Source organism: Micromys minutus (assembly GCF_963924665.1).
Source record: "Micromys minutus genome assembly, chromosome: 16".
In the NCBI taxonomy this organism is placed as follows: domain Eukaryota; kingdom Metazoa; phylum Chordata; class Mammalia; order Rodentia; family Muridae; genus Micromys; species Micromys minutus.
The window spans coordinates 5606585-5617894 of NC_137985.1; positions in this window are offsets into that span (position 1 = coordinate 5606585).

Here is an 11310-nt window from a genome sequence, read left to right on the forward strand (position 1 = left end):
TGAATGATCTTAAACCTAATGTGATGTAAAAAAAATGGGTGTTGAATATCTGCAGTGTAGTAAGTGTTTATTAGCAGTACTATAGGGACATGGGATTCTGTTAAATGTGAAATCAAGATAAAATTTCACAGGGGCATTTGTAGTGGTCAAATATTAGTAAGGGAAAGAAAAGATTTTGGTAGGTTCAAAGATCTAAAGATATCACATATAGACAAGTATAGACCTTTGGGATTCACAAGAAATACACAGGGTCTTTAGCACCACACACACACACACACACACACACACACACACACACACACACACAAAACAAAAACAAAACAAACAAAATCCCAACAACAAAACAAACAAACCAACAAAAAAAAAAAAAAACCCCAAAAACCAAAACCCAAAAACTGAAAACCAAACCAAAGCAAAACAAACAATCAACCAACCAAACAAAAAAATCTCAGTTCAAATGTCAAGTTAATGTATGTCAAGCAGGAGGACTTTGGCTAAGAAAGTAGGTCAGAGAGGTAAGAGAGTAAGTTTACATCACTTGTTAGGGCAGTGAGGAATCAACCAAATCGATCCTTACTGCCCAGAGTCTTTGCTCTGAACAAGAGACTGACCTCACAAGAAAAGCCATGGTTTTGTGTGTGTGTGTGTGTGTGTGTGAGAGAGAGAGAGAGAGAGAGAGAGAGAGAGAGAGAAAGAGAGAGAGAGAGAGAGAGAGAGAGAGAGAGAGAGAGAGAGAGAGAGAGTTAGGCAGACAGAGACAGAGACAGACAGACAGAGACAGAGACAGAGAGCATGCAAAATGCTACTTAGTTAATTTTATTTAGTTTTTCTTTTTTTCTCTTTCTCCTTCCCTTCCTTCTTCCCTCCCCTTCTCTCTGTTGTCTTTCCTTTCCTTTCCTTCCTTCTTCTTTCTTTCTTTTCTTCCTTCCTTCCTTCCTTTTACTTTTCCTTTTTAAAAATGAGGTTGCCAGAAGACCAGGACCTGTTAAATTTCAGTAGGTGTTATTCCTTCACAGATTCTTGTGAATTAAAGGTGAAATGAGTAAATGGAATTTTGACTTTATATGTATATTTGGTACATTTGCAACACCAAGGATTATATCTGTCACCACTGAAAATAAGGGAAATCCTTTTTGACCATATTTCTAAGGATTTAGTACACAGTTGCTTGGTCTCATGTACTTGGACAGAACATTACTGAAGCAGGAGCATGTGGCAAAAGTCAGCTGTTAACATGGCCACGCAAGAATTGGTGGAAAACAGTCAAACCTTTAGCCAGGCTCTACCTCCACTTCCACAACTTGCCTAACAATGTGACCATTTGTAGAATAAGCATTCGGAAAAATAGACTGTGTGATGTGTCACATCTGAACCTTAGCAGATGTTTGCAAAGTGGACTAAGCAATTGCATTTAAAGATTACCCATGAACTGGTGCCAGTTCCATTTGGCCATAGGTCAGATATTAATATTTCACTTTACTTATGTCATAACCTTTGAATCCATATTCCCATTCTTCCTCACAACTTCCAACTCCCCCTCATGTCTGCCTTCATCCTATGTTCTTATAAAAACAAGGAAGTTTGTGAGTAAACAGTTCTATCTATCTATCTATCTATCTATCTATCTATCTATCTATATACATTTATATATACACACACAGATACACACAGACACACACAGACACACACACACACACAGAGAAACACATACACACAGACACACACACAGAAACACACACACACACACATATCAGTCTGGTTTTGAACTTACTACTTAGCTGATTATGACCTTGAACTTCTGATACTCCTGCCTCCATCTCTTAAGTGCGGGGTTTACAGGTATGCACAGTAGCACCTAATTGATGTGGTTCTGAGGCTCAAACCAGGGTTTTTAGCACACTAGGCAAGCATTTTCTCAACTTACATACATGTCTAATAAAAATACATAACGTTTTATAAATGAAGAATATGTGTCAATATATAATACTCATTTGGAAACAGTATGATTGTGCTTTTCTCCTTTTTTGTTAGTGTTTTTCTTATTCATATTAATATAAAAGCCTATTTTGTAGTGTAAAAGGGGAATCACCATGGCCCTCATCTGGATGAGAAAAACGTCCTGTGGGAGTTTAACAGACTAGTTCGGAATTTCAGGTACTTTTCTTCTGGATCTGACCTTAGCAGTGAACCTGCTTGCACATGAGAGTATTTGTTCCTTTGTGGAGCTGCGTATCTTCCAGTCCTCCGGGAACCTGAGGAAGGGCAGCAGAAAAGGTCCTTCTGACCTCATGCTGCACCGCCACATGGATGGATTGTCTGTGTTTTGTGGAAAACATTTTTCCTGGTTTCTCAAAGTCTACTAAGATAATTAAAAGAACAAATGTTATTCAATTCCATGGAGGAACTGTGAAGACAGAAGTTAGTAAAGTGCTTTGAGACTAGACACTTTTCACAGAGGAATGAAAACTTGAGGGAGAAGGAGAAAATGGACTTCTCCCAGGTGTGAGGTGGACTTTTCTCTCCTGTTTCTCTAGGATTCTGTCCCAGTTGTGTGGAACTCTAGCCACCCAGAACTGTCCACACTGCCCTTCCCTGTGATGGGATATCCCAGCTTTTTGTCCAGTTCCTAGGAAGACTAGCGGTTCTGATAGTGCCTCTAACATGAAAACGCGAGTGGGTGTCCTGAGCCATCCATTTCCATGCCACTGAGTGTGCGTCACTGTCTCCGGTGAGCACTAGTCCAGCCCCTTCTCCCAGGGCGCCGAGCAGAGCGGCTTCTTAGAACTGGAGCCAGAGCAACGGCAGCTTGTCCTGTCTGTCTCCCAACAATGCCAAACACTAAGCAAACGCAATAGTTTTTAAAAGATGATATTAATTAATCAGTGCTGGACTGAAAACAATCTAGCTTTAGATTTGAGAAAGAGATCAGAGTGGTTCAGACAGATTTCCAAGCATTTGCCCCAAGCCAGGTCCAGCCAGGTGTGTCTCACTTAGCTGTCTGATTTACTCTCACAGTCAATATCGTAGTGTGACTCCTCAGCCTTCAGGAAGGCACAACAGGAACTCGGGAGAAAATGCCATGTCACAGGAACAAGCTTTCTACTTTTCTAGTTTCTCTTTGATTGACAGAAACAGTTATCTTTAGAACATAAGACCATATTAAATGTATTTCAAGTCTATCTCTGTATCATTAAGCTGGGAAAGAGCACATTTTTTTCTATCCATATTTCCCTCGAATTCTCAAGGGCCTACTAGGACAGAATCACAGACTAAAAATAGCTTAGACTAACTTAGGCTCAGTTAGGAAGGCTATTTCTCCTGTTATACATAGCTTGTTTTCCTTTTCAAAAATCTAGTTATTCCATTAATGCCATGAAAGCATCTCTGTGGCATGAACAAGACAGACAAGGATACTGGATGCATCCAGTCTCTCCTCTGCCAGCCATTCTTGGAATTCAGCTTCTGTTGGGCACACACTGTTTTTCTCCCTAATCATAGGGTCACACATTCAGTTACCATTAAGTCCTTTGTCCTTTGCAGTCAGCTTTGCAAACAAGTACTTCTTTTAACATATAAATATTTTGTTGATAAAAGATTTTTGTTTTAAACTATTTTCTTTTGTCTGTTTTTTAAAAATTCATAGGTCACTGTATGTTGAAACTTTCAAAGTACACTTAATCGTATACATTTGAGTTTTTGTGGTCTTATTTTCAAATACATGTTTTTCACACCAGTCCTGATGTTATCACCTCATGTGCTGCTACAACTCATTAGTGTTTTATCTGTGGTTGGGCTTTTTATTTATTGAAATTTTTAAGTTCTTTCTACAAAGTTCCTTTCAGTTTCTCCAAAAATATGGATACATATTTAATATTTTATGTCACTTTTTCTAAACACTGTGGAGACTCAGTATGCACACCTCAGAGTGTGCACAGTGGAGAGAAAGGCAGCAACAGTCTTTCTGTCACCTTAAGTACAAGTTAACTATTCAGCGAGCTCCAAATCCCCTTCATCACTCGCCTTCCTCCCTCCCGCCTCACCTCCTTTCCTTCCCACTCATATGTGCCTCAGATTCTGTGCCCTGCGTTTCACTGAATAAATAAAGTATGGGGTAACTGAACCAGTGAGACCCAAGGAATTATTTTGAAAAGAATCATGGCATATTATTTATGCAGTAGACACCACTCTAGGCACTGAGAGATTGGAAAAGGTCCTAAATTCATGGATTTCATAGCCAACCAGGAGAGACAGCCAGTGGACAAGTTATCCGTCCATCACTGGTGATGTGTACAAGAAAGGAAACCAAGACACCAGTGTAGTGTCTTGAGCTTCCTATTCAAGAAAACACAAGTTACCTTAGGTACATAGGGAAGCCATCTATGATGGTTAATTCCGCATATTAACTTGCTTTAACCTTGATTTATTAGAGAAGAGACCCCTAGTTGAATAACTAAATCAGGTTGCACTGTGAGCAGGTCTGTGGAAGATTGTTTTTATCATTAACTGATTTAGAAAGACTTGGGCTGCTGTGCATACTGCTATTTTGTTGGCTGGAATCCGAGCTGTACAGGACATGAGAAAGGTTAAGAAGCAGCAGCAGCAGCAGGAGAAGCAGCTCGAAACATTGGTGCATTCATCTCTCTCAGCTCTCTACAAAGGATGTGATGTAACCAGCTGTTTGAATTCCTGCCTTCATTTCCCATCCATAATGGACAGTAATCTGGAACTGTATGCTGAATAAGCCCTGTCTTTCCTTACATTCCTCTTGGACAAGTTATTTGTCAAGTTATTGGTCAAGTGACAGAAATGAAATAAGGAAAATGAAAGGACAGGATACACACACATAGATGTGATCTTAGACTGGGAGCACAGCAGATGTCCACTGCAGGATCTCCTCATATTGAAGGGAAGGAAGAAGAAAAGCTCCAAAGCTGAAACACCCTGGAAGGATTTCAGAAGCAGCAAGAGGGTCATGGGGATGCATGGCCACAGCTTTCTTTTACTCAGTTAAAGAGGATATTGAAACAGTTCTATTCAGCAAATAAAAAGATTTCTGCATTTCAATATGGTTACTCAACATTGTAAAGATGTCAATTTTTAACTGTGATCACTGCTAAAATGAAAACAAAAATTTGTATGAAAAAACATAAAAATATTAAAAAGTTAGAAAGAAATACCAGGAGATGAGACTTGTGTCACAAATGTATAAAAATGATTGTTCAATAATTAAACATATAGAACTGACAAATGGATAATCATATAATTTAAGTAAAACACCATGTCAGACACAAACCCATGAATTTAAAATCTAAAAAATGGCAAAGATGGTATTTACAAACATTGAGATGGGAGGGAACTTTTTATGAAAACTGCTGGATAACTGAACAGCTACTTAGTCAAAGAGAAAATTTTATTCTCACTTCACACCAAGCACATAAGTAAACTTTCAAATGAATAAGATGTATAGATACCAAAATGCCGTCGAATTCACAGTCACATTATACTAGAAAGTATGACTTCCCCTGACCCAGGATGTAGAAAATAATAATGACTCTACTAGGTCATGGTAATATTTAAATGACTTATACCACCGTCTCTTGGTCATGTGGCATAATTGACTAGTAAATTGTAAGTCATTTATACCATGTTCTCTTGGCTAAAGGGAAATCACTAGGAACTTGCCTATTGCTTCCATCCCATGTGCATTCCATGCCTCATGAGCTTTCCTTTAAGATTATATTCTTCCTGTCGTTGGCTTCAACAGTTATCTGGGATGTGTCTACACTACAAGGCAAATGGATTTTCTTATGACTTGCCACATGTCACAGCTCAGAACCCTGGAAAATATACAAAACAGTCATTAAAGCATGTGTAAAAATAGGCTCACCCTTGACCACATGGAAGAACTGTACCTTTTTTATAACTTACCAGAGGACAGGGGAGGGTATAAGTCTCTAGTAGAAATACACCGTCTTTATGGATTCTTGATGACCTACTAGGAAGTCTAAAGGAAGGTCACTACAGTAAGACAATTTCCGAATTCTGTGAGGAAATGCTGACAAGTCTCTGGCATACAGTGTGCCTGAATGCGGTAGACCCCAAGCACTAGTGCCAAATACAGAAGATAGGACTGAGATTTGAGTTGCCACTCAGGAAAAATTAAGTTGTCAACTTATGTTCTCAGGACTCTGCCTCAGCAGCTAAGGTTGACTGAGGCAGATACCTAATGTCAGCCTCTGGCACATGCACCTGCAAATTCATATACATACATACACACAAATGTACACAACACAAACATACTCACACACATATAGAAACCAGAATTAAGCAGTCTGTTTCTTTTATTGTCTTTTTTAATTTAAAAAAGTATCCAATATTTGTCCCCCCCCCCCACTGTGGCTTTCCATACACAGACTCCTTTTGTGTCTTTTAAATGCTCATATCACATGTGACCTTTTGCCCCCTCCCCCATTTGTCTCTTATGGACTCCCCGCCAACTCAGACCCCTTATTTACACAGACAGAAATGTGCTGTTAGCATCTGCATGAGGGAGAATACGGATTCTGTCTTCCAGACAGTGGCTCACCTCACTTATTGTATCATTTCCACTTCCATCCATTTTCTCGAAGTTACCAGCATCTCATTTTTCTTAACACTAAACAAAATCCTGTTGTTTACTTTGCCGTATTTTTGTTTCCTAGTGACTTGAGTCTTCTCTTGGCTTAGTCCCTTTTCTGGCTGTTGGGAATAAGGCACCAATCAACAAAGATGCATGATCATCTCTGTGAACAATATGGAGTACTTTGAGTGTGTGGCCAGGAGAAGTATAGCTGGGCCTTATTGTAGATCCTGTGTTTACCTTTTGGAGCAACATCCAGAGTAATTTATGTAGCAGTTACACTATTTGACAACCTCTGGAGTAGTGTGAAAGGATAACCACCTAACTGTATATTTTGCTTCAAAAATGTCACAATGAAGCCTAACTCTTTATATACTAAAATTTAAATTTAAACTAAAACCATCAAGTTATTCAAAAAAAACTATAGCTGTAGCAAAAAGTGACACAGTTGACAGTGACTCAAGTGTCACAACAGTGGCACTGAGGGGACAGAGCAAGGCACAGAACCTACACACAGGCCAGAGAAAATGTTTACTCTGAAGAACAGAAAAGGTTTAAATATATTATCGAGAAATGGTGGGACAATACTCAGTCAACTAATAGGTATGTGTTTGCATTTGAACACGGAACAGGAGAATGAATTAAAAATTTTTACATGTGCTGTTGGTAGGTTTTTGCCCAAATAAATTTGGGCAAACATAAGAGTTTCAGATTTAAGAAACTGCCTGCTCCAAATCTGTAAGTCTTACTCCTATGAATTCACTCCAAAGATGTGTCTCCAACAATGTGAAACTACACTCACAAAATATTTATTCACTATTAATTAATTACTTGCATTATTAGTAGGTCAACCCTTATGGTTATACCTTTAATATTAATGCACTAGGTATTGTTTTACAAATGTGATTACTTTTTACCCACAGACAGCAAACTTCTTTTACTGAACCATGACTATTCTGGTGCAACTAACTTTGTGGTTATACCAAAAAAAAAATTATCTAGAAAGGATATGCAAATGGCTGTGTAACAGTAAAACTTTATTTTAAAATGAATGATGACTCAAAGTTTGCAGATTATAATCTGCAACTCCTGCATTACCGAGGAGCAGACTGCATATTAAAAAAATAGAGGAGGATCTCAATAACTTCAGAGTTATTTTCTGAAGCAGATATAAATGTCAAATCTAGTTCCATTTGAGCATCAAAATGTATAACCACAATAGTAAATAATCTCTTGAATAAGATACATAGATTTATGAACTCATAAATAATGAGTGAATGTGTGAATACATGGTAAGGAAATGTGAACTTCTATTTCAATACATCACCAGCAAGAGAAAACAGAAGTAACTGATGGCTTTAGCAACATTACTATATTTCATGTCTTGGCTCATAGACACATTTAAAAAATAGCTCAACATGATGTAACAACTTTGGATCCCAGTGCTTGAAAGACAGGTAAGTTTGAGTTGATGGAAAGAACAGGCCTAGTCTGGACACCAGAGAAAGACCCTGCACCAATTAGTAAATAACAGTCACGAAAATAAATGAATGTATAAATATCACAAAAGTAGAAAGAGAGAAATAAGAGTCACCATTTGTGACTGTGTTAGTATCACTTGATCCAGGCAAAATTACCAATGGGTGCTAACAGTGGAGGGAAAGTCACATGAGGGACATAGACTCAAAGTGTCATCTCATAAACTCAGTCACAAGATCGACACCTTCAGTGTTCATGCCATTTTTAACAATTTATGGATATGTGACCAGTGTTAACATTATTAAACCCAGACAACATGATATCCAATACTTTCTGACATGAGTTCTGTGATAGCGCCACACAGAAGGCAAAACTTCAATGTCCTGGTAGGAATCAAACAAACTTAACTAAATGGATCTCTCAAAAGGCCAGTGTTAAACTGAAGTAAAATGAGAAGCTTCCAGATTTAAGAGACAAGGAAACTAAAGACAGTTTATGAGCCTGGGTTAATATTGGACTAAAGATTAAGGTAGTTGTGAAAGGAATTGTTAGAACATTTTGCAAAATTGGACTTGATATCTACAAATGAGATAATACAGTTTGTTAGTTTTTATAATTATATCTGATTATTCTCTCTAAAAGTTTATGCTTATTTTTATTTTATGTATATGTTCTGTCTGCATGTATAGATGTGTTCTGCATATATATTTGGTATCCAACGAGTTCAGAAATTGGTATAGAATCTCCCAAATTGTAGTTACTGACAGCTGTGAGCTTCCATGTGGGTGTTGGGAACAAAACCCAGATCCTCTGCAAGTGTAGCAAGTGTTCTTGATGCCAAACCATCTATTTCTCTATCCCAACACTTGACCATTCTTGTTCTTAGGCACATAATATTTAAGTTTTTATGGTAAAAAAACTAGAAATGTCCAGTTTATTGTAACATGGGTTGAAAATATCTAATGCAGTTTTGTAGAAAGGCAAAGCTTCAGTATTTATGTTATACAGCATAGACAATTGGGAAATACAGATAAACTGATTTTTCCCCAAGCTATTTCTCTCCTTTGCCTTTGGTAGTGTTTTTCAGAATAGAAATTGGGAAAGAAATGGCACAAACACCTCCTACTCCTGCCACAGCAGGAGGTTCTCTGAGACCTGCCCACTTCTCAAACACAAATCGACTTGTGATTTTTGATGATCTTATACCAGCTGCATTTGAAGCAGGAACAGAGTAGTCATCAAGTTTAGACGTTGCAGAGTTAAAAGGACACTGCTAATTTTACTTTACACAATAGTCCTGCACTCAGCTCATTGCCCTGCAGACAATGTGGCTTTGTGCTTTTTAAAGACTAGTGTCTCAGTTACTAGTCCATTACTGTGAATCGAAACCATGACCCAGGCAATGTATAAAAGAAAGCATTTAATTTGGGGATAATGGTTCCAAGGAGTAGTGAAGTCCATAACCATCATGATGGGAAGCATGGCAGTAGGCAGGCATGAATCTGGAGCAGTAGCTGAGAGCTCACACACTGAGACAGGAGCCACAAGGCAGAGAGAGAGAGCCAAATGGAATGATGTGGGCTTTTGAAAACCCAATGGTGCACCTTCTTTAATATGGCCACACATCCTAGTTCTTCTCAATTATTTCTAACAATTGGGGAACAAGCATTCAAATATATGGGAACAATCCTTATTCAATAAACACAGCTAGATATATTCAACTATTCACAAGTATCACATTTAAATTTTCATTTATCTGTAGAGTCATCTCATTGATTTTATGACTTGGCCAGTGTCAATAGTGCCACAATGAACTGGGCATGTATGAATCTCTAATGTACATGTTCTTTGATACACCCAAGAGTGGTGGAGTTGGATTGCGTAGTGATTTGTCTCTTAAGTTTAGAGACACTTTCATGCTGATTTCCATGGGCTAGCTTATATTGCTATCAACAGTGTATAGGGTTCCCTTTTCCCTGTTTCTCAACAATGGCTGCTGCTTGTGTCCTTGCTGACAGTTTTTGCCACTGAGATGAAATAGAAATTCAGTGCAATTCTGGTCTGTGTTTCACTGATGGCTAAGGATGTTACATATTTTCCTTAGGTACCTATTGGCCATTTACATCTCTGTATTTCAAACTTTTCAGTTCAATTGTGTGTTCTCAACTGAATTATTTGGTTTTTTTGATGATTGTTTTGAGCTCTTCATATAGTCTAAATATTAATCCCCTGATAAATTAATAGTTGTAAAAGATAATTTTTCATTCTGTAGACTGTCTTTTTACTGTTGGTTATTTTCTTTTGCTATGTAGAAATGTTTTAATATATTGATATAACACCGTTAATTATTTATTATTTTTTATACTATTAAAGTCTATCCAGAAAAACATTTTGTCTCCATTGTGAAATATTTTTCCTATTTTTTCTCTAGTAGTTTCAAAGATTCATATTAAATCATTGATTCCTTGTGTTTGAGACCAAATGGATTTTTCCAGACAAATATTATTTTAATAACTTTTAAATCAATATTGTTACATTGGTACCACTTATCTTTGGGGTTCTGTGATCAAAAATAAGTCTTTCACACATTGTTTATAGTTGGAATTACAAATATGCATATTATTCTCTGACATCATATAGCAGGATGTGGCATGTGAAAAAAACAGTATATATCATGCATTAAATAAAAACTCAGAGGTAAAAAGGTCTAAAAGGTCTATCTATCCACCTATTCATCCATCCATCTATTCATCCCTTATTTACTTATTATCTATCTTAACAATTGTTCGAATAACATAACATTTACTTTGCTTCATATTTCAACATGGATTTCATTGACATATACATTTTTGTATGTGTATGCACACATGAGTGTAGGTGCCTCGGTGGGTTCTGAAAGCCTATCTGGATCTGCTAAAAGAAGAGCACTCTCTGCCCCTGAACCATGTCTTCAGCCCCATGCAATTCTCAGTCACTTAGTGCAGATTGGTGTACAGAGGCAAAGTTTCCTCTCAAGACATATAGCTCACATTCACGCTCGTGTCTTAGAATTAACAACTGAAACATGCTACATAAAGCTACAGGTTTGAATCAAAATGTCCAGCTCTGTGAGAACTTCATGTTCTCTCATACTTGAAATCAGTTTACGACCCCACGTTCTTCCTCCTTCCAGATCTGTTCAGTGTTCCGCACGTGATTCAGAAGCACTGGGT